Source organism: Saccopteryx bilineata, chromosome 1 (genome assembly GCF_036850765.1).
Source record: "Saccopteryx bilineata isolate mSacBil1 chromosome 1, mSacBil1_pri_phased_curated, whole genome shotgun sequence".
Taxonomy (NCBI): domain Eukaryota; kingdom Metazoa; phylum Chordata; class Mammalia; order Chiroptera; family Emballonuridae; genus Saccopteryx; species Saccopteryx bilineata.
In genome coordinates this window covers 220,100,896-220,126,207 of record NC_089490.1, presented here as the reverse complement: position 1 = coordinate 220,126,207, position 25,312 = coordinate 220,100,896, and the positions used below count along the sequence as shown (strand labels likewise).

General features: G+C 39.2%; 1 protein-coding gene across 9 annotated transcripts in view; it reads left to right on the top strand.

The window, feature by feature from the left end:
* CHRM3 (cholinergic receptor muscarinic 3) overlaps positions 1–25,312 on the top strand; it is a 621,150-nt gene that overhangs the window by 135,843 nt on the left and 459,995 nt on the right. For 7 of the 9 annotated variants that reach the window (XR_010726157.1, XM_066236285.1, XM_066236328.1 and 4 more), the window contains exon 2: positions 12,743–12,850. The exons of the other annotated variants lie outside the window; for them this stretch is intronic. The gene's annotated coding sequence lies outside the window, so the exon portion shown is untranslated. The remainder of the gene's footprint in view (positions 1–12,742; positions 12,851–25,312) is intronic. 9 annotated transcript variants of the gene reach the window in all.

The window sequence follows — 25,312 nt, the reverse complement described above, 5'->3', positions numbered from 1 at the left end:
TAATAGCAACTATCACTTATTAACTGTTTAAACATTAAATGTCTTGTTAACAAAGCACAGACCAGGCTTAGATTGTTATGTGGAAATGCCTCGCCTTTAGAATTTGATATACTTAAATTTCTACTATTGTATGATGTTAGTCAAGAAATTATAAATTCTATTTTTTTCTCACTTTCAATTTCTTCCTCTAAAAAAAAAGAAATAAAATGATAGCTACCTTAGAAATTGTACCTAACAGAATCTAGCACTTAATAAATGTCAAGAAATGGGGAAGTTTGTTATTGGGAACTACTCCTAAAAGTGATTTATCCAAATTTATAAAATAAATGGATTGATTTTAGTATTCTTTGCATATTTTTAGATGGATGTTTAGGATAATTAAGCTGTAAGTGCTGCCAACAGTATGCTGTGTTCCTTTTTCCATATACTAAATCCTCAAGCAGTTTACCTTTTCACTATAATTCTTATTTTTCTTTATCATTGTAACAAATAATAGAGCTTGTTGTGCACCTAGCATTTCTGAAGCCAGTAGTGCAACTGGCATGGGGGAAATGTCTTCTGTTCAATGAGAGTCAAAGACTTAGCTACAGTCTCCACCTCTGGGCATCTGTGTGTATGTGTATGTACTTGTCTGTCTGCACCATGAGGCTTTATTTCATCATATTGATATCATAGCATATCAACCAAGATGACCAAGATATGGCCTCTAAAGAAAGACATGTGTAAACAGATAATGGTACAATATTACTTGTAATAGAATTATGCACAAAATGTTGCAGGAAAATATTTTTGCCTAAGGGATAAGGATGGTTACAGAATTTACTTTTGAATTTAAATGTTTTTCAAGTGAATATCGGCTTGCTAGTTAAATAAAGAAGGATGCAATATTAATAGGTGGAACCTACTCAGAGAAAACAGAAGATGCAAAGTCAAGTATGACACCAGAAGGAACTGCATGTGTGGGAACCATTGCCCTGTAGCTATAGCAATCCTGGTAGTGGAGATGGCAGCAGGAAGAGAGGGGTGGGAGTAGCAGAACAAAGCTGGAAAAAGATAGGAATCAGGTAAGCATTGTGAACCTCCCAGATCAGGGGTCGGGAATCTATGGCTTCCGAGCCTGATGTGGTTCCATTGATGTCTGCATCTGGCTCGCAGACAAATCTTTAATAAAAATAATAATAATGTGTAAAATATAAAACATTCTCATGTATTACAATCCATTCATTTCCTCTGCTCATGGTCATGGTTGTGGGTGGCTGAAGCCAATCACAGCTGTCTTCTGGGACAACACCAAATTTTTATTGGATAATGCGTAACGTACACGGGTCATGGTGAGGTCAGGAAGTAAACTTCCTTCCTTCAAATCAAGTAGTCAGCTAGCTAATTGCAGAAACCCTTTTGATGAAGAAGATGGCTAAAAGAAAAAAAGATGAGGAGTATCATACTTTTCAACAGGAATGGACAGAGGAATTCACCTTTGTGGAGAGAGCAGGTTCTGCAGTGTATCTAATATGCAATGATAAAATTGTATTGATGAAATGGTTAAATAGAAAGTGGCACTTCGACACATGCCATACTACATTTGCATCAAAATATCCAGCGGGGGACAGCAGGAAGAAAGCATGTCAAGAGCTACTGTGAAGAATGCAAGCTAGTCAGCAGCAACTCCGTGTTTGAACCCAACAAGGTGACTGGAATTCGGCTTGCTTTGCTGGTGCTTTAGCAATTATGAGAAATGCAAAGCCATTCACAGATGGGGAGTATGCCAAAACATTCACACTTGATGTTGCCAATGAACTTTTTGACAACTTTTCGGATAAAGACAAGATAATCAAACAAATAAAAGACATGCCTCTGTCAGCAAGAATGGTTCACGATTATACCATCATGATGACAAATCAAATTGAGGCAACACAAGGGAAGGACACAAATGCAGCACCATTTTTTTCTCTCGCTTTGGATGAGTCAATGGACATAAGCCATATATCCCAGTTCAGCGTGATTGCAAGGTATGCTGTCAGTGACACACTATGTGAGGAAAGTCTTGCTGTTTTGCATAGGAAAGAGACAACAAGAGAGGAGGATTTATTCAAGTCTTTCACTGAGTTTGCAAAGAAGAAAATCTACCAATGGATAAAATTATTTCAGTGTGTACTGATCATGCTCCATGCATGGTGAGGAAAAACAGAGGATTCATAGCACTTCTTCGTGAACATGAAAAGAGACCCATCCTAAGTTTTCACTGCATTCTACATTAGGAGGCGCTTTGTGCTCAGATGTTGTGGCGAGCAGCTTGGTGAGGTGATGTCGCTGGTCATTCGGGTGGTCAACTTTATTGTTGCCTGAGCTTTAAGTGATCGCCAGTTTAAAACACTGTTGGATGAAGTTGGGAATAATTATCCTGGTCTGTTTCTGCACAGCAATGTGCATTGGTTGTCAAGAGGGAAGGTTCTCAGCTGTTTTGCGGCTTGTCTGAGCAAAAATCTGGACTTTTCTTGAAATGAAATACGTCGAGCATCCTGAGGGAGCTAACACTTAATGGCTCCTGAAGTTCTTCTATCTCGTGGACATGACTGAATATCTGAACCAGCACAATGTGAAAATTCAAGGCGTTGGAAATACAGTCTTATCCCTTCAACAAGTAGTGTTTGCATTTGAAAACAAGCTGGAACTCTTCATTGCCGACATTGAAACTGGTCGTTTACTACACTTAGAAAAACTGGTAGAGTTTAAAGATGCATGCACAGCAAGTGACCCTGCTCAACATCTTGATCTCCAGCAGCTAGTGGGCTTCACAGCTAATGTCCTGCAGTCATTCAAAGTGCGCTTTGGAGAATTTCGTGAGCGCACTCGTCTTTTTAAGTTCATCACCCATCCACACGAGTGTGCAGTGGACAGCGCCGACCTGAGTTACATCCCTGGTGTCTTTGTCAGAGAATTTGAGCTACAAGCTGCTGACCTGAAGACCTCAGACATGTGGGTGAATAAATTCAAGTCACTGAATGAAGATTTGGAAAGACTTACATGACAGCAAGCAGAGCTGATGAGCAATCACAAGTGGGAGGAAATGAAAAAACTTCATCCCATGGACCAGCTGATTGTCAAAACTTGGAACGCGCTTTCCATCACAAACCACACACTGCAGTGTGTGAGTATTGCTGTACTGACAATGTTTGGCTCTACATATGCATGTCAGCAGTCTTTCTCACATCTAAAGAACGTTAAGACCAACCTATGATCTTGTTTAGCAGATGGAAGTCTCAACACCTGCATGAAGCTTAACCTCACCACGTATCATCCAGACTACAATGCCATCAGAAAAACCATGCAGTACCAGAAGATGCTTTATTGGTGAGAAATACTTTATTCATCATTGGTTAGCAACAGCATAACAACATTATTAAAAACATTCACAGGACCTGAAGATGGCAGCAGAGTAGGCAGATGCTTCGACTCCCACTTCACACCACCACAATGGAATACAAATTAATTAGAAACAATCAGCATGAAAATCCAACTCTGGACTACAAGAACAGCTCTCAAAAACCAAGGAGCAAAGAAGAAGCTTCACTAAGCCTGGTAAGGAGCACCGAGGAACAGTGGGTCTCCCCTGCTTACAGGAACAAAGGGGGGATGAGGCTGAGAGCCCAGAAGGGCTCTCATTCTAAAAAAAAAGAGTAGAAAATATTTTTCACAGCTACTTGCCTGGGGACCTGTGAACGAGTTGCATTAAGAGGGCTGGCTTATCATCCAAAAGGAAAGGGGACAGAGAGAGAGAGAGAGAGAGAGAGAGACAGACAGTGACAGGCAGAGGAATGCATGAGAGGACCTGAGAAGTTGACTTATTTTTTGTTGGAGGCAGCATAGCTGGGAAAGGGGATGATCCTTCCACATAACACAAGACTTAAGTGGTTCCGGGTCACCCATCTCAAGATATCTACCCAGAAACAATCAGCGCAATAAGACACAGCTGAAAACAAGAAGTGGGGAGGAGGGGCAGTAACTCAGGTCTCCATGGAGATCTGAGATACACCTCCCCCTACTGAAGCAGAGAAAGCATTGTGCCCCCAGAAAGAGTAACTGGCAGATCAGGCCTTCAGAGTCTCAGGTTACACCCACCACATTTCTGGGTACAGTTTCAAATAAGCCCCCTGCTGAAATCAGTTAACAAGATGACCACTGATATAAGATAACTGAGAAGAAAACAAACAAATCAAGACTTCAAAGCAGCTCTACTAGAAAAGCCAAACCAACAGTGGATTATAAACAACAGCTGATTCCAATCCAAGAAGACCTAGAAATAACACAACTGAAAAATGGAGCCAGACAACACTAAGCCTAGTCTAAACCAGCCTTACAAACAACACACACAAACACATAGACATAATGAGAAGACAGAGAACTGCAATCCAGATGAAACCACAAGAGAATCCTCCAGAAAAGGAACTGAATGATATGGAAATAACCATACTACCGGATGCAGAGTTTAAAATGATTGTTAGGATGTATAGCAATCTTAGAACAACAATGAATGGTCATTACACAACATCTAAATAAAGAGATAGCAAGTATAAAAAAGGACATTGAAATATTTAAAAAGAATCAGTCAGAGGTGAGAAATACAATATCAGAAATGAAGACCACAATGGAAGGAATTAAAAAGCAGGATGGATGAACCTGAGGATCAAATCAGTGAGTTGGGGAAGACAAGATGAACAAAGGCATGGAAGCAGAGCTGAAAAAAAAAAAACTCAAAAAGTCTGAGGAAACTCTAAGAGAGCTCTGAGACAACATGAAGAGAAATAACATCTGCATCATAGGGGTTCCTGAAGAAGAAGAGAAAGAACAAGGAGTAGAAACTTTATTCAATCGAATCATAGCTGAAAACCTCCCTAAATTGATGCAAGGAAGAGTCTTACAAATCCAAAAAGCACAAAGAACTTTGTTAAAGATAAACCCAAAGAAACCTCACCAAGACACATTATAATTAAAATACCAAAGCTAAGTGATAAAGAGAAAATATTAAAAACTGCTAGAGAAAAATAGGCTATCACCTACAAAGGAGCCCCCATAAGGATGACATCTGACTTCTCAAAAGAAACACATGAGGTCAGAAAGGAATGGCAAGAAATATTCAAAGTAATGAAGAACAAGAACCTACAACCAAGATTACTTTATCCAGCAAGACTATTATTTAAAATTAAAGAGAAATAAAAAGTTTCCCAGACAAAAAAAAAAAAAAAAAATCAAGGAATTCATTACAACCAAACCAATGCTGCAGGAAATGTTAAGGGGCCTGTGGTAAACAGATCAAAGTGGGAAAAGAATCTAGCAAGCAAGGAATACAGGAAAACAGGACCCATACATATGCTGTCTATAAGAGACACACCTTAAACAAAAGATGCACATAGACTGAAGGCAAAAGGATGGAAAAAAATATTTCATGCAAATAAAATGAAAAAAAAGCTGGGGTAGCAATACCTATATCAGACAAAATGGACTTTAAAATTAAGGCTATAGTAAGAGATAAAGAAGATCACTACATAATGATAAAGGGAGCAATCCAACAGGAAGATATAACCATCATAAACATCTACGCACCTAATATAGGAAAGGAGACTTTGATGGTTATAAAGGGCAAGATCAACAGCAATACTATAATAGTAGGGAATTTCAATACCCCAATAACACCACTAGATAGATCCTCAAGATAGAAAATTAACTAAGAAACAGACTTAAAGGACACATTAGATCAACTCGATTTAATAGATATCTTTAGAACCTTTTGCCCTAAGGCAGCAGAATATACATTTTTTTATGTGCTCATGGTACATTCTCTAGGATAGACCACATAATAGGACACAAAAGCAGTCTTAACAAATTTAAGAAGATTGAAATCCTATCAAGCATATTCTCTGATCACAATGGCATGAAACTAGAAATCAACGACAACAGAAAAACTGAAAAATACTCAAACACATGGAAACTAAATAACATGTTATTAAATAACAAATGGGTTAATAATGAAATCAGAGAAGAAATAAAAAAATTCCTAGAAACAAATGATAATGAACATACAACTCAAAATTTATGGGACACAGCAAAAGCAGTACTGGGAGGGAAGTTGATAGCACTACAGGCATTCCTCAAGAAGCTTGAGAAAGCTCAAATAAACAACCTAACCCTTCATCTAAAAGAACTAGAACAGCAAGTAAGGCCAAGAGCTAGTAGAAGAAAGGAAATAATAAAGAACAGAGCAGAAATAAATGTCATAGCATCTAAAGAAACAGGAGGATCAATGAAATCAAAAGGTGGTTCTTTGAAAGTGTAAACAAGACCGGTGAAACTTTAATGAGACTCACCAAGAAAAGAAGAGAGAGGACTCAAATAAATAAAATTAGAAATGAGATTGGAGAAATAACAACTGACACAACAGAAATACAAAATATTGTAAGAAAATACTATGAAGAATTGTATGCTAAAAAATTAAACAACCTAGGTGAAATGGAAAAATTTCTTGAAACATATAATCTTCCAAAAATCAATCTGGAAGAATCAGAAAACCTTAACAGACCGATTACAACAAAAGAGATCGAAAGAGTTATCAAAAAGCTTCCCAAAAACAAAACCACTGGGCTCAATGGCTTCACTGGTGAATTCTACCAAATATTCAAAGAAGAACTAACTCCTGTCCTTCTCAAGCTATTTCAAAAAGTTAATGAGGAAGGAACACTTTCAAGTTTCTTTTATGAGGCGAGCATAATTCTGATTCCAAAATCAGGCAAAGAAAACAAAAAGAAAGAAAAATATAGGCCAGTGTCTCTGATGAATTTAGATGCTAAAATCCTCAACAAAATATTAGCAAACTGGATCCAGCAATACATGAAAAAAAAATCATACATCATGATCAAGTGGGATTTATTCTGGGGAGGCAAGGATGGTACAACATTTGTAAATCAATTAATGTGATTCACCACATAAACAAAAGAAAGGAGAAAAACCACATGATAATTTAAATAGATGCAGAAAAAGCATTTGATAAAATCCAGCACCGATTTATGATCAAAACTCTTAGCAATGTGGTAATACAGGGAACATACCTCAACATGATAAAGGTCATCTATGACAAACCCACAACCAACGTCATAATTAACGGGCAAAAATTAAAAGCAATTCCCCTAAAATCAGGAACAAGGCAAGGCTGCTCCCTTTCACCACTCTTATTCAACATAGTCCTGGAAGTCCTACCTAGAGCAATCAGATAAGAAAAAGAAATAAAAGGCATCCAAATTGGAAAAGAAGTAGTAAAACTATCATTATTTGCAGATGATATGATACTGTATATAGAAAACTCTAAAGTTTCAGTCAAAAAACTACTGGACCTAATAAATTCAGCAAGGTGGAAGGATATAAAATTAATACACAGAAATCAGAGGCATTTTTATACACTAACAATTAACTGTCAGAAAGAGAAATTAAGGAAACAATCCCTTTCACTATTGCAACAACAAAAAAATAAAGTACCTAGGAGTAAATTTAACCAAGGAGGTTAAAGACTTGTACTCAGTAAATTATAAAACATTGATAAAAGAAATCAAGGAAGACACAAAAAAGTGAAAGCATATACCGTGCTCATGGTTAGGAAGAATAAACATCATTAAAATGGCTATATTACCCAAGCAATTTATAAATTCAATGCAACACCAATTAAAATACCAATGACATACTTTAAAGATATGGAACACATATTCCAAAAATTTATATGGAACCAAAAACACGAATAGCCTCAGCAATCTTGAAAAAGAAGAATAAAGTGGGAGGTATCACACTTTCTGATATCAAGTTATACTACAAGGTCATTGTACTAAGATCAGTTTGTTACTGGCATAAGAAAAGGCATATAGATCAATGGAACAGAACAGAGAACCCAGAAATAAACCCACATCTTTATGGACAATTAATATTTGACAAAGGAGGTAAGAGCATACAGTAGAGTGAAGACAGTCTCTTTAACAAATGGTGTTGGGAAAACTGGACAGCTACTTGCAAAAAAATGAAACCAGACCACCAACTTACACCATGCACAAAAATAAACTCAAAATGGATAAAGGACTTAAATGTAAATCGTGAAACCATAAGCATCTTAGAAGAAAACATAGGCAGTAAGTTCACCGACATCTCTCACAGCAATATATTTGCTGATTTATCTCCACAGGCAAATGAAATAAAAGACAGGATAAACAAATGGAACTATATCAAACTATAAAGCTTTTGCACAGCTAAAGACAATATGAACAGAATAAAAAGACAAACCACACAACGGGAGAACATATTCGACAATATATCTGATAACGGGTTAGTAACCAAAATTTACAAAGAACTTGTAAAACTCAACACCAGGAAGACAAACAATCCAATCAAAAAATGAGCACAAGAAATGAATAGACACTTCTCCAAAGAGGACATACAGATTGGCCAATAGACAGATGAAAAAATGTTCAACATCACTAATCATTAGAGAAATGCAAATTAAAAACCACAATGAGATACTTCACACCAGTCAGAATGGAGCTCATTAACAAAACAGCACTATTATAATAAGTGCTGGTGAAGATGTGGAGAAAGAGTGATCCTCCTGCAGTGTTGGTGGGAGTGCAGACTGGTGCAGCACCTGTGGAAAACAGTATGGAGATTCCTCAAAAAATTAGAAATGAAACTGCCCTTTGACCCAGCCATCCCACTTTTAGGACACCATATCACTGACTGAAAAAAAGAAATGCACCCCCATGTTTATGGCAGCATTGTTCACAATAGCAAAGATCTGGAAACAGCCCAAGTGTCCTTCAGTGGACGAGTGGACTAACAAGTTGTGGTACATATATACAATGGAATACTATGGGGTTATGAAAAAGAAGGAAATCTTACCTTTTGCAACAATTTGGAGGGACCTGGAAACTATTATATTGAGTGAAATAAGCCAGGCAGAGAAAGAAAAATATCATATGACCTCACTCATTTGAGGAATCCAAGGAATAATGAGAACTGAGGAACAGAATTGAGACAGAGGAGGGATCAAAGGGACCAGAGGAAAAGAAGACAGAGGAAAAGGGGATGATAGGATGGGATAAACCTGAAGGGAAGGGGGGAGGGTGCTGTAGAGAGGGGGGCAAGGGAGATGTTGAGAGGAATAGGGGCGAGATGGGAGAGGGGATGCATTCGGGTGACCCTAGAATGTATGTAAACACAATTAAAATAAAAATAAATAAAATGTGTTTTTAATTAAAAAAAAGAATTCAGAGGCTTATTGTTCTTTAAAAGTGTTGGTCTTACATAAAATGTACACATTTACTTGTATTTAGTGTTAAACATATTTTATGGCTCTCACGGAATTACATTTTAAAATATGTGGTGTTCCTGGCTCTCTCAGCCAAAACAGGTTCCTGATCCCTGTCCCAGATGATTGGCTCAATGCTGGTTATTTCATGTATATTTTGTCATACAACTCTCAGAATAACCCATTTGTTTTGTTTTTTAAGTGAATGGATGGAGACAATGAGACAGACTCCTTCAAGCACTCCAATAAAGATCCACCCAGTAAGCCCCCTACTGTTGATTCTTTGCCCATCTGGGGCTGTTGTTTGGCAACTGAGCTATTTTTAGCACCTAAGGCAGAAGCTCCACAGAGCCATCCTCATCACTTGAGGGGCCAACTTGTTTGAAATAATCTGGCCATGGCTGTGGGAGGAGTGGAGAAGCAGATGGTCCTGGTGTGCCCTGACTGGGAATTGAACCAGGGACATCCATACACTAAACCGATAGTCTACCAACTGGCCAGGGATAGAATAATCTGTTTTTAGAGTTAATAGAAATGAGAATTTGACTGTGAAGGGAGTTGTTAAAAGTCAAAGGACAAGCTTGATGTTCAGACCCAAGTCTACATCTTTCCTCATGACTGAGATGCAATTAGTAGTTAATCAGGAAATATGTGTCTTTTCATTTATTTGGGTTTAATTAACTTCTGTAAAGATAAATTTTCATTGAGAGCACAACACAGATGTTGTAAAAATTGCATTTTTCTTTTCCACATAAATGTCTCCTCCCATAAATCAGCCATAGTTTCTGTGGGTTGTGCAGCACATTCTCTTTTTACAGCCTATGTGTTTTGTTAAATACGGCTGCCATTTACTCTTTTTTATTATTATTTTTTAATAATTTTATTTTTAATGGGGCAACATCAATAAATCAGGATACATATATTCAAAGATAACAAGTCCAGGTTATCTTGTCGTTCACTTATGTTGCATACCCATCACCCAAAGTCAGATTGTCCTCTGTCACCTTCTATCTAGTTTTCTTTGTGTCCTCCCCCTCCCCCTTTCCCTCTCCCTCTCCCTCTCCCTCCTCCCCCCGTAACCACCACACTCTTATCAATGTAAAACTAAGAGCCATTTACTCTTAAGTGAGGTGTACAGAGTGTCTTTAACCTGCTTATATGTTTCTGTTTGCACTGATAAACTTCTTTTCCAGACCTTGAGCCAGGAGGGCTGGTTCTCACAGTTGTCCATCATGCTGGAGGTGGCACATCTAGGAGGGCTCAGAGCTCCAGAGATATCCCTCATGCAGACACCATCCTGCTATGTTGAGAAAGGACACTTGTCCCTGTTCTCAGCTTTCTGGCTCAGGCTGTATGCCAGATTGATTGTATCCAAGTCTAACCTCCTTTCAGGTACCCCTCTGGGGAAAAGCTTATCCAATCAGTGCAGCTCTTGGGTTGCCCTTGTTTCTTGATCTTATGCAGGGAAGTGGCTCCCATCCCCTGCTTCTGGTCTACACTAAAGCACCCCTTTCTCTTATCACCCCCTCCAAATTGAAAGCTAACCAGACCAAAAGTCATCCCACCATTTCTATAAAGGGTCACACAATAAATATCTGAAAACTTTTGAGTCACACTATTTCTGTCACAGCCTTTCCTCTTGATCTTTGTAGCACGAAGCAGCCAGAGGCAATATGGAAATGAGTGATTGTGGTCGTGTTCCAATAAAACTTTATTTATGTGTCTGGAATTTGGATTTCAAATAGTTTACATGATTCTTTGGCTGTCTTCCAAAAATTTGAAATGTAGGAGCCTTCTTATCTCACAGGCTACACAGAAACAGGAGTCATGAATCCACTCGGATCTTGGTGCTATGTCTGTGAGGAATTAGGGTCTGACCAATGGGTTCCATCTACCTATTACTCTTCAGCATCTTCAACCCAGAACCTAGAGCAGCATCTTCTAGTCCTCTTGTTTGTGCACTTCCCCCTAGGGGGCTTAGCCATTTCAGTTTTCTCCTCTGGATCTGTGGATAGAGAAGGGGGTGGTTCTGTTAGCAAATGGATACAGATCTAGAAGTGGAAGGAGAGTTATTTCTGTCTCTCTGAGCAGTTGCTTTGTATTTAACCTTTGCTGTACTTTGGGAACCTCTCCAGTTGGACTAAACTAAACTGACTATAAACTAGTTTGTAATTCTTTGAATAAACGTATCTAAACCTCATGCTTTTTTTACGTTTTTCTCATGATATTGTGTGGCAAACAGGAAGGTACCTTTGACAAGTAGGTGATAGGATCGACAACTCAATGTGTAAATTGAGACAAAAATAAATGCCAATTCCCACTTTTGCTATTGCTGTTTATTCATTTATTTACCTAGGAAATAATTACACATGCCAGCTACTTTATATTTTGTACAAAGATGAGTAGAATACCATACTGTCCTTCAGGGATCTACAGGGTCTACAGAGGCTGTTGAAATGTTTCTTTATACTGTATTCCAATGTCTATTTTCATATTGTGGGGAGCACAGATAGAAGTGTGGGCTGTTGAAGGTCAGAGCCTACAGTATTTGTAGGGTCAATCTGGACTTGGCCCTTCCCCTCCCTAGTTCCTGGTGCTATGGTCTTGGATCCTGGCTGGAGCTGTGGAACAAAGAGCAGTAAAACTGCACCTGAGTTTTTGGTAAGGACAAAGGAACTGAGTCACCAGATGTTATCAAGGAGAAACAGCACAGAATGGCACATACGCTTCCACCCTAACTTCTGCTTGCCAGCTCACCTTCTTGCTGGCCCATAGACAAAGAGTTTCTGCTTAAGCAATTGCCCAAGGATTAACTATTATAACTGCATTTCCCCTCCACGGGGTGTAGTGCTTTCACAGACCTGCCACAATCAGTGCTGTCCCTGTACGTGAGTAATAAAGGCTATGTTTGCTCCATCTGGTCCTCCTTGTGGTTTCTTAGGGATCAAGCAACAACACCAGACTGATTTTCTGGGTCTTGACCTCCTTTGTTACAGTATTGTAAAGGGAAGATGACGGACATCACAGCTTTGTCATAAATTCCAATAGAATTCCATACACAGGAGTAAAGTACTGTCAGCACCTCAGCTATAAACAACAATCCTTATTAGAGGGTGTTAAATTTGCCTTTTTGTTTGCTTTGTTTCTTGTTGCTAAATTATAACCTTTTAATGTCAGTTTACTGCTAAATTTATCACTTCTTAATCAGATGTCTTTCCTTATGATGGAGTGGGTTCCCACTGCCCCACTGCTCTGTGTGGAGAGCAGACGGGAGTCATGGAGGTCCTTCCATTGGATTGCTTGTCAGACAGCTTTTGTTCTAATGCTACAAGTTGGAAAGAGGCTCTTGTGAAAATGCTGTAAAATTATATTTATTGACCTACTTGTCATGCTCGTGTGTCTATTTAGGTCTGAATCGTGATGGTACAGATTTTGGTTACGGGTTGCTCGGTAGACTGTGGATTGCAGCATTGTACCTGTGTGCATCATGATGCTCACTGCTAAGGCTCTTCACTAGTAAGTGCTTTTTATTCAGTATCATTTATGTGGTTATAGATTCAGATTTTAACAGAGTCTACATTTATATTGAAAAATGTGCAAAATACATGTGCTTGTGTTGCTGCTTTGATATGTGGCCAGATTTAGCTTGTTTTTTTTAGCAAACAGATACAAAATGAAAGAACAGGTTAGGATGTATCTATTATATAGTATATACAGATATATATAGATATAGATATAGATATAGTTATACACACACGCATGCACACACACGGGGGGGGCAAAAGTAAGTTTACAGTTGTGAATACGTGAAACAGAGAGTTTATTCTTATATTATTGTTTATTAATTCTTGTATTATTTTCCATATGAACAATTATGAGCCTACTTTTGCCCTATCCTATATGTATTTTATACAGGCAGAATTCAGAAGTATAGGATTTCCCCTCCCTTTTAAATGACAGGAAAAAAAATCACTGGAAAGTTTCTTTTAGTTTTTTAGTTCACATAAATCTGGCAGTGTAAGCCTAAAAATTTTACTTAACATTTTTGAAACAGCTCAATTATTATTGCAGTTTTACCCAACAGGGCATCTGATATGCTTCTAGTAGTAATACACATATCACATGGTAGTTGGTAGATGATGTCTATGGTGTTATTGAAAGGAAATTATACTCAGTGTCAGAAGACATTCATTTTAGCTGCAACTCCAACATTTATCCTCTGATTAGTCTCTTAAATCTCTAGGCCTCAATTTCCCCATCCGCAAAATGAATGGAAGAATTTCTGCTTTACCTAATTTATAACATTACTTTAAAGGTCAAATGAAGTGATATTGTAAAACTATTAGTTAACTATAAACCCCATAGAAATAGATGGTATTTTCTGTGACTGACTAACATTATAGGTAGAGAACTGGTAAAAAGTTTTTACCATAATTTTATTTTTCAATTGGTTAATACAGTCTAATATTTTGTTATTATTCACCTAAGACATAAATAATAAAATGTACTTAATTTTAATACATGACTCATATTCATTTCTTGTATTTGAGACAATTATGTTTGCATAAAGTATGAAAAAGCACATGTTCATTGTGCATATCAGTCCCTAGCAATGATACAATTTAGGTTTTTGCATCTGATCTTCAGGACATTTACTCTCTTAGGTGATTTTATTTTTAGATGTTTACAGTTGAAAGAGAAAAGATACAGTAAATATATATATTTTTTTAAGTGAGAAGAGGGAAGATAGAGAGATAGACTCCTACATGCAACCTGACAGGGATCCATCCAGCAATCCCTCTCTGGAGCTGATGCTCAAATCAGCTGAGCTATCTTCAGCACTTGAGGTCGATGCTTGGACAAACTTAGCTATCCTCAGTGCTAGGGATGACACTTGAACCAGTCGAGAGACTAGCTATGAGAGGGGAAGAAAGAGAAGGGGGAGAGGGAGGGGAAGAGAAGCAGATAGTTGCTTCTTTGTGTGCTCTGACTGGGGATCAAACTTTGGATATCTGCACTATCCATTGAGCAAACCAGCCAGGGCCAGTAAATACTTTTTATGTACAGTTAATTTATATATAGTTTATTTTATGTGTAGTTTAATTTCAGGATACTAAGGAAACCATATAGAAAGTCAATCAGATATTACTCATTTAGTTTATTTAATTTCCTTGTTAACTGAAATCTCTTTAACACCTCATATCACCATTCTCTTTAGCTATAGAATACATCTAGCGTGTTTAAGATAAAAGGCTAAAAATGCAACCTTAACAAATATATTTAGTAATTTTGAGAAAGACTTTTCCACCAAAATGAAACAGGTTGTTATATAACTAGGCCAATACAATAAAACTGGTTTGCAAATTCTTCAGACAGAGATATGGTTACCAGTCATTTATTTCATGAATAAAATGTTTGCATATAAGTGAAACAAAAGCCTCAATAAACATGTAACTTGTATTTATTTTCTGATTTGTAAGATAGTTCTTAAGTATGGGGTTGGGGTTGTCTAGAATCACACTGGCTGGGGCTGCAAGCCAGTACATCATTTTCCAGCTTTGCCATGTTGGTCAAGTCATTTAACCTCTCTGTGCCTTAGTTAGCTCATCTGTAAAATGGGTGTAATAGTAGGCTTGTGTGGGTTACCTGAGTTACAACTGTCAAGTGCTTAGGTGTGTGACACTTGGTGCGTAACCAGTACCAATAATTTTTGTTCAATGGATGAACTGGTGCTACGGTAACAATTACAGATGGTTCAAAATCATTTATCAAAAAGTTTTGGTTTCTAAAATATAAGATAGAAATAATTAAAAATAGTTCATACTTCTTTTGTTAGATGGCTTAACACAGCATCTGCCAAAGAATGGTAGCTATCACCTTCACTGGGAGTTGTGCAGACATAATCACAAATTATTATAGAATGTAGTTTTAAGGTAATATAAATGAGAGATTCTGTAATTATGGAAATATCCTTGCTATACATTGTATTTAGGGTACTTTTAGAAATCTGCTCAGTTATAAGAGTTGTTTTGTTATATCCAGAATTTAAAAAGAGAAAAGTAATTTAAATCAAGTTACAAAATGCAAACATAACTGAAATATGGCATCCTGATTTAAAAAATAATAATTAAAATACCTATTGACTTCTCTTTAGGAGTATCAAGGAATATCATCAGCTCAGTGTTTAACTTATTCTGGACTTAGACCTGTTACCACATTTAAAGTGACTTTTTTTTCTGGAGAGAAAGGGAAAAATGAAAAAAGGAAGTGGAAATGTAGAATGTGTCATGAAGTGATGGGAGGAATGGCTGGCCTCTTGCCTTCATAACCATGTAGTCTGAATCAGATTTCGTACTTGTTCTTGTTACAAATACACTTAGTCTTTTCCTTGGGCTTTTATTGGCTGGAGTTAGGGTTGTAGTGGGCAGTGTTTTTCAAGGAAGTCATAATTTGTTCCCAAGGTGGGAAATACTGATAACTTGGGGCAATAATCTGAGCCAAGAGCAATTGCCAGGCTGATATGTGTCACTTGGAGCAGAACACCAAGTCTCCTTCCCTCATGTGATAATTATAAACCATCTGAAACCACCGTGGTGCCAGATCTTTCCTTCTGGGTGACCTCCCGGATCCGTGTCACCAGGCAGGTAGTGTTTCACGTATAAATTTCATCTGACTGGTTTCTATTTCAGATTATAATAGTATTGAATGCTGAGGGATCCCAAGATGGCTACAGAGTAGAAGGAAGCTACACTTACTTGCTCCCGGCCACAAATCAGATGTGTAGCTAAACTTTATAGAGCAATCAATCTGAGTAACCAACTGAAGGCTAGGGGAACAGAAGTATTATAACCACGGGCCTACAGAAGAAGCCACACAGAGACTGGTAAGAAGAGCGGAGACACAGAAAGGGCTACCCCCACAAGTGCAGTGGCTGAGAAGCCAGAGAGATATCACCACCACGGAACTCCTTCCCCATACGAGTGTGGGGTTGGACCCCACTCAGGGATCCCCAACCCAGAACAACAGAGGTAGGAAGCAGTGTCCACCTACATCTGGTGGTGGTGAAAATTTGTGGAGATTCAGTCTGTCTGGGAGACACAGATGACACCTTTTCAGACACCATTACTCTGTTTATTGAAGCACCAGTGTGGGGGGTACACTGCCCATCCTGATTGCTGGTGGGGCCACTCTGCAATGCTTAGTCCTTGAAGTAACTTTTGAAATGACCTTCTTTGGTGAGGCTTTTGGCAGAGACCTAGACAGTGGATCAACCATGTGGCTTTGTAAAGAGGGCTAGTCTCCCTGACCTCAAGCATACAGTCAGTGCCCCTCTCTCCACTTGTTGAATCACGTGGCCAGCACCAACCTGCTGAATTCAGTTGTGCTAGGTGACCATGAGCCACATAGAACCAGGACTCTTGGAGCATGCCTCCAGGGAAGCTTTTGTCCAGGAGCCAGATGGGCAGGAGCTGAGGTTTGTGGTTCCATCACAGAGTGTGGGGGCAAGTCCTTCCACCCCCGTGAACTCACCATGCACTAGCCCAAGAAGTAGAAGAAATGCCAGCCCCCCTCCTACAGGCTTGCAGGCTACCCTCAATGGAAAACAGTTTGGGAGGCTTTGGAAAGAAGGCATGCTTTCCCCACCTTGAGTGTACAGCTGGTAGCCTTTCCCCACCTGTTCAGTCACTTGGTTGGTCCCATCCTGCTGAGTGCCACCATGCTGGGAGTTCAGAGTGCTGAAAAGAGCCAGGGCTTTTTGAAGTGTGTGGCCCAGGGAAGCTTTCATTTGGGAGCCAGATGGGTGGGGAGCTGGAGTGTATGGCTACTTTGTGGTGGTGGTGGTGGGGGGGAATTCCTGCCTCTTATGTGAGCTTAGCCCATACTACCCTGGAAAAGGGGAAGAATTGCCTGTCCTCTTCCTTCCCCCTCCTACAAGCATGTGGGTACCACCCTCAATGACTGTGACTGTTTGGATTAGCCTTGCAAAGTCCCAGATTCTCTGTCCTGCTGGGTTTAGCTTGTGAGAGGAAGGAAGAGTAGCTTAGAGGTTGGACATTCAAAGTGTAAGTCCCTTGGAGGCTATTGTCTAGGACCTGGATGAAGTGCTTAGCCCCGTCCTGTGGTCTAGGCTGGCATCAACCTCACTGGGAAGATTCATTTGCTCTGTCTGCCCAGCTGAAATTGCTCTTGCAGAGGAGATAGCTGGCCACACACAACCTGAATCTGTGGCTCATGGCAGTGACTAAGTGATTTGACTATAGAGTAGGGGCCATTTCCCCCTCATTGAGTGCCTGAATGCAAATAGGGAACTCAACTATCCCCGTCCTCCTGAGCTCAGTTGCCCTGCCCTGCTGAACTGCAACTTATGGAAGGGTCTGTGGGATGAAGCCAGTTTGATCTCATTCTACAGTCTTTCTTTGGAAGGCTCTGGAGGAAGACTAGGCAAATGCAGTGAGGTCAGGGGCAGAGTAGTGATAGGTAGAGGCAGACCTCAGGGAGCCTTGGTCCTTTTACTTATACCCAGACTGACCCTTCCATGCACACACAGTCTCATTCCATGTAGCCACAAACAGTGAACAATCTGGTATATCCAGACAGGTAGCCCAAGGCTGGTAACAAAAAACATCTGACATCAACCCATAGCTGAACCCTGCCCGAGTGGACCTGAACAAAGAAACCAGTGGGAGGGGTTTCAAACCACACCAGAAGTAGACACACCCAACTATTCATATGAGCAGCACACTCAGAGGGGGAGTCGGGATCCTGGTTGGTTGGTTCAGTGGTAGAGCATCAGCCCAGCATGTGGATGCCCCAGGTTCAATCCCCAGTCAGGGCCCACAGGAGAAGCACCCATCTGCTTCTCCATCCTTCCCCCTCTCATTTCTCTTTATCTCTCTCTTCGTCTCCCACACCCAAGGCTCCATTGGAGCAAAGTTGACCTGGGTGCTGAGGATGGCTCTGTGGCCTCCGCCTCAGGTGTTAGAATGGGTCCAGTTACAATGGAGCAAGGGCCCCAGATGGGCAGAGCATCACCCCCTAGTGGGCATGCTGGGTGGATCCTGGTCAGGCACATGCAAGAGTCTATCTCTCTGCCTCCCCACTTCACACTTCAGAAAAAAAATGGGGGGAGTTAGGCATCAGACCCTGCTAGGAATAACTCAGCACCAGGGGACAGCCCCTGCACATTTTACACACAGTGATTGAGGTTTACCCTTATAGTCAGCCAGCTTGAAGGACCAACAGCATTCAAGACTGAAAACCAACAGAAGAGTTCACAATATCCCACAAGAAACATTCCTATAGCACAGAGCTCAGGTGCTCTGGATGTTTGTGCCACTGAGCCGAACAAGACACATTCATCCTAGAGACATTGTAACAAGTCTGGAGTCATAGCAGTCCTACCTAAAGACAGAGAAAACGGGAAAACACAGAAATAAGCCCCAAATGAAAAACAAGATAATTCCCCAGAAAATGAATGAAGTGAAATGGAAGCAACCAAAATACCAGATGTCAAGTTTAAAACAATGGTTATAAGAATGCTCAACTTTAGGGAAAGAATGGATGCTTTCAATGAGAACTTAAACAAAGGGATAGTAAGCATTAAAAATAAGAACCAGTTCGAAATAAAAGATATAATATCTGAAATAAAGAACACACTGGAAGGAATCAACAGCAGGTAAAATAAAGGATCAAATTAGTGATATAGAGAACAAGCTAAAAACATCCATGCATAGCATCAAAAAGAAAAGAGAATTATATATATATATATATATATATATATATATATATATATATTTTTTTTTTTTTTTTTTTTTTTTTTTTTTGCATTTCTCCGAAGCTGGAAACGGGGAGAGACAGCCAGACAGATTCCTGCATGCGCCCGACAGGGATCCACCCGGCACGCCCACCAGGGGCGACGCTCCGCCCACCAGGGGGCGACGCTCTGCCCCTCCGGGGCATCACTCCGCCGCGACCAGAGCCACTCCAGTGCCCGGGGCAGAGGCCAAGGAGCCATTCCCAGTGCCCAGGCCATCCCTGCTCCAATGGAGCCTCGGCTGTGGGAGGGGAAGAGAGAGAGAGAGAGGAAGGAGAAGGGGAGGGGTGAAGAAGCAGATGGGCGCTTCTCCTGTGTGCCCTGGCTGGGAATCGAACCCGGGTCCCCTGCACGCCAGGCCGACACTCTACTGCTGAGCCAACCGGCCAGGGCCAAGAAAAGAGAATTTTAAAGAGTAAGGAAAGTCTAAGGAACCTCTGAGACATCAAGCATAACAACATCTGCATCATAGGAGTAGCAGTAGAAAAAAGAGCCAACAAGAGATAGAGAAACTGAAGAAATAGTAGCTGAAAACTTCTCTAAGCTGATGAAGGAAAAAGTCACACAAGATAAGGAAGCACATAGAGTACAAATCAAGATGAACCCAAAGAGACCAACACTAATACACATCATAATTAAAATGCCAAAGATTAAAAACAAAGAAAGGATTTTAATAGTTGCAAGAGAAAGGCAATTAGTTACCTACCAAGGAGCTCCATAAGATTGTTAGTTGATTTCACAACAGAAACAGTTCAGGCTAGGAGTGGCATGAAATAGTCAAAATAATGAAAAGCAAGGACCTATAACCAAAACTATTGTATCCAGCAATTCCATAATTTAAACTGTAAAGTGAAATAAAGAGCTTCTGAGACAAATAAATAAATAAATAAATAAATAAAATAAAGGACTTACTACCAAACCTGTATTGCAACAAATGTTAAAGGCCCTGATTTAAGAAGAGGAAATGATAAAAGAAATCAAGAGAGAGGGGATTATAGATAGAGATAGAGAGAGAGAGGACCCTAATAAATAAAATCAGAAATGAAAGAATAACAACAGACATCACGGAAATACAAAGAATTATAAGAAAGCACTATGAAGAACTATATGTCAATAAATTGTACAACCTGGTTGAAATGGATAAATTCCTAGAAACATAGAGTCTTCTAAAACTGAATCAGGAAGAATCAGAAAATTTGAATAGACCAATTACAACTAACAAAATTGAAACGATAATAAAAAATTTCTCTGGAAACAGAAGTCCTGGACTGAATGGCTTCACAGGTGAATTTTACCAAACGTTCAAGAAAAAACTAACATTTATTATTCTCAAACTATTCCAAAAATTTTAAGAGCAAGAAAGACTCTCAAGCTCATTTTGTGAGGCCAGCATTATCCTAATTCCAAATCCAGAAAAAGACACTACAAAGAATGAAAACTCATTCCAATATTCCTCATTAACATAGATGCAAAAATCCTCAACAAAATATTAGCTAGCTGGATCCAGCAATACATTAAAAAGATCATACACCATGATCAAGTGGGATTTATTTCAGGGATCCAAGGTTGGTATAGTATTTGCAAATCAATAAATGTGATACAAACACAGTCAAGGATGAAATTGTGTGATCTTATCAATAGATGTAGAGAAAGCATTTGATAAAATCCAGCATCATTTATGGTAAAAATAAGACAGACAAACAAACAAACAAAAAAGCCTTCAGCACAGTGGGAATAGAGGGATCATACCTCAACATTATAAGGACCATATCTGACAGACTTATAGCCAACATCATAGTCAGTGGGCAAAAACTACAAGTGTTTCCTTTTAAGATCAAAAACAAGAAAGGGGTATCCATTTTCCCCACCCTTATTCAACATAGTTTGGGAAGTCCTAGCCACAGCAGTTAGACAAGAAGAAATAAAAGACATCCAAATTGGAAAGGAGGAATTAAAATTGTTGTTATTCACTGATGACATGATGTAGCCTCCTGGATCTAGTAAATGAATTTAGCAAAGTATCAGGATACAAAATTAATACTCAGAAATCAGTTGCATTTTTATACACCAATAATGAACTAGCAGAAAGAGACATTAAGGAAGTAGTCCCATTTACTATTGCAACGAAAAAGAGATAAGGTACTTAATAACAGATTTAACCAAGGAAGTAAAAGAACTGGACTCAGGAAATTATAGGACATTGTTGAAAGAAATTGGGGGAGATAAAAATAAGTGAAAACACTTACTGTGTTCATGGTTGAGAGAATTAACATAATTAAAATGTTTATCCTACCCAAAGCAATTTATATATTCAATGTAATTCCTGTTAAAATACTAATGGCATATTTCACAGATCAAGAACAAATATTCCAAAAATTCATATAGAACCAAAAAAAAACAAAACAACAACAATACCCTCAATAACCTCAGCAATCTTGAGAAAGAAGAAAAAATTTTGAGATTTCACAATACTTGATGCCAAACTATAATAAAAGGCCATAATAATCAAAACAACATGGTACTGGTATAAAAACAGACACATAGATCAATGAACAGAAAAGAGAGCCCAGACATAATCCCATATCATTATGGTCAATTAATATCTGCCAATGGAGGAAAGCACATACAATGGAATAAAGACAATCTTGTCAATGAATGATGTTCGGAAAATTGAACAGGCGCATGCAAAAAAATGAAACTTGACCACCAATTTACTCCGTAAACATTTATAAACTCAAAATGCATAAAAGACCTGAATGTAGATCACAAAATCATAAAAATCCTAGAAGAAAACATAAGCAATAAAATCTTAGACATCACTCATAACAATATTTTTGCTGATATATCTCCTTGGGCAAGGGAAACAAAGGAAAAAGAAAAGAATGGTATTACTCTAACTAAAAAGCTTCTGCACAGCAACAGAAGCCATCAAAGAAAAGACAACCCATTGAATGGTAGAACATATTCACCGATACATCTGATGAGGGGTTAATATCCAAAATATAAAGAGAACTTATAAAACTCAACACCAAAAAGACAAACAATCCAATTAAAAAATGGGCAAAGGACCTTAGTAAACACTTCTCCAAAGAGGACATACAGATAACCAATAGACATTTGAAAAGATGCTCAAGGTCATTAATAATCAGATAGATGCAAATTAAAACTAAAATGAGATATCACCTCACACCTGTCAGAATGGAGCTCATCAATAAATTAACAAACAACAAGTGCTGGTGAGGTTGTGGAGCATGTGGAGATGTGGAACCCTCATGCACTGCTGACGAGAATGCAGATTAGTGCAGCCACTGTGGAGAACTATATGGAGTTTTCCCTAATAATTAAAAATGGAACTGCCTTTTGATCCAGAGATCCTACATCTTAGAATACAACCAAAGAAACTTGAAGCACTGATTTGAAAGAATATATGCTCCCCTGTGGTCATTACAGCTTTATTTGAAGTAGCCAAGATCTAGAAACAGCTCAAGTGCCCATTTAGTACCATATGCCGTAAACAAGAAGGAAATCTTACCTTTTGTGACAGCATAGATGGACCTGGAGATTATTATGCTGAGTGAAATAAACCAGACAGAGAAAGACAAATACCATATATACTCACTGATATGTAAAATTTAATGAACAAAATAAACTGATGAACAAAATAGAAACATAGGCATGGACACAGGGAACAGACTGACAGCTATGAGAGGGGAGGGGGTCAAGGGAGCTAAAGGATTGGCCAGGAAACATATATACATAACACGTAGACAGAGACAACAGTGTGGCAAGAGCCAGAGGGAAAGGGTGTGAGGGGATGGGGATGAAAAGAGACTTTGCTTGAGGCAGAGGGCACATGATGTGATGTGCAGATGGTATTCTATTGAGTTGTACACTTAAAACTTGTTTGGTGGGGACGGGTTGAGAGATGACCTGGTACTTACTCTGTCCTGCTTCATCAGGGCCTTGCTTCCTTCTATGTCTTGCAGTCCTTCATGTGGTCAGCATTCACATTTTGAAGCCTTATATTAGGATTTCAGATGGAACTGGAAAGAAAAGCAGAATCATGGGTCTGAAATGCTGGCCCTGCTAAACAGATGGGTTCATGTGTCTTCCTGCTGATTTCATGCCATTCTTTATTTGTGATATTTATTTGAAAACATATATTTGGCTTTGGAAGTCTTCTAAAAGAGTCTGATTTTGCCGATATCAGTCTATGCCTCATAAAACATTAGCTCTATAAAGTAAAGGGGAGTGCACTGTCTTGTTCACTGTCAGCACCATTTGGGGGAAAATATGGGGTATTCAGAACTGAGGTCCACTGTTGTTTGAAAACAGAGATAGGTGAAGTTTTGATCAGTGGAACTTCAAGAATAGGTAGGTTCAGTCAGGTCATAAGTGTGAGTGTCTGCTGGAGGGGATGGCTGGTAGGATCAGATTAGAATCCAGCGCCCTATCCTTTGTGTGTGGCCATCTCTCCTCTGTTGGCAGCGGGTCCCTGCCTCTGCACACCAGCCTCCTCCTGCTGGCAGTTGCCTTACATCAAACTCTGATGTGTCCTTCCCAACTCATTGTACGTGCTCTGTCATCTATGAGAACTTCCTTAATCCTGCTCTTAAAATGGACTGCTTCCTTTTTTTTCACCTCTGTGCTGTGTACTTGCCTCTGTGATAGACCATATTCACATCTTTTATAATAATTGATTGACATTTCTATATTCATTCACTGGGGCTGGTAGAGCACTATAGACTAAGTAGGTTATAAGCAACAGAAATTTGTTCTTCACAATTCTGTAGGCTAGAAGCCCAAAACCAAGGCACCAGAAGTTCTGGTGTGTGGTGAGGATTGGCTTGTTATGAGGCCACCTGCTCACTATATCCTCAAGTGGTGGAGAGACCAAAGATCTATCTCCGTGGGGACTCTTTAAAAGGACACTAATCCCATTCATGTGGTCTCCACACTCATGACCTAATAACTTCCTGGGAACCTTACCTTTAAATGTCATCACATGGGTAGTAGGATGTAACATATCAATTTTGGAGAGATAGAAACATTCTGTAGCAGTGGTCACCTATCCAGTTATATTCTTGTCTTATTCAGTAAGCTTCTGATTAAATTCATGATCAAAATAACAGCCTTTGCCATAACATTGAACAGAAAATAACTGCATTTATCATGGCAAGGAAGTTTTTACTCACTGTCTTTTTCTAAATATTAGCTTAAAATTGTTATTAATATAAACCTGTAAAAATTATATCCAGAAAAATTAAAAGTGGCAATTTTTAACATACCATAATGTTTATATTATTTTAATATTATTAACAAAATATGAGTTTTGAAAATGTGTAAGTGGCTCTACTTAACTTTCTTATTATGTAGTTTATCAGTAAGCACATTATTTTTAGGACGTTTCAAAAGTGATCAGAAGCCCTGGCCGGTTGGCTCAGTGGTAGAGCGTCGGCTTGGCGTGTAGAAGTCCTGGGTTGGATTCCCGGCCAGGGCACACAGGAGAAGCGCCCATCTGCTTCTCCACCCCTCCCCCTCTCCTTCCTCTCTGTCTCTCTCTTCCCCTCCCACAGCCAAGGTTCCATTGGAGCAAAGATGGCCCGGGCGCTGGGGATGGCTCCTTGGCCTAAGACCCAGGCGCTGGAGTGGCTCTGGTCGCAACAGAGCAACGCCCGGAGGGGCAGAGCATCACCCCCTGGTGGGCAGAGCGTCGCCCCTGGTGGCCATGTCAGGTGGATCCCGGTCGGGTGCATGCAGGAGTCTGTCTGACTGTCTCTCCCCGTTTCCAGCTTCAGAAAAATACAAAAAAAAAAAAAAAAAAAAGAAGTGATCAGAATTATTTGACTACATCTTTACTGGTGTTGGAATGATTTTTTCCATGTAAATTAGAAAAATATGAATACAATAGTTCTTTAGATTTATCTTAATGATAGTAATTATTATATATATTTTGAATTAAGTTTAACACTTGAGACATGAATTCATCAGAAACTGTTTTAAAATGATATGTATATGCACACGTATCTTATACAGGATATCCCAAGCCTTTCAGCTTTCTCATATGGCTGTAGATAAGTAAGTGGAAAGCATTAAGTTAGGAAAGGCATCTTTTTAAGGGAGGGAATGTGTTGACAGACTATATGAGTTTTCAGTGATAAGCT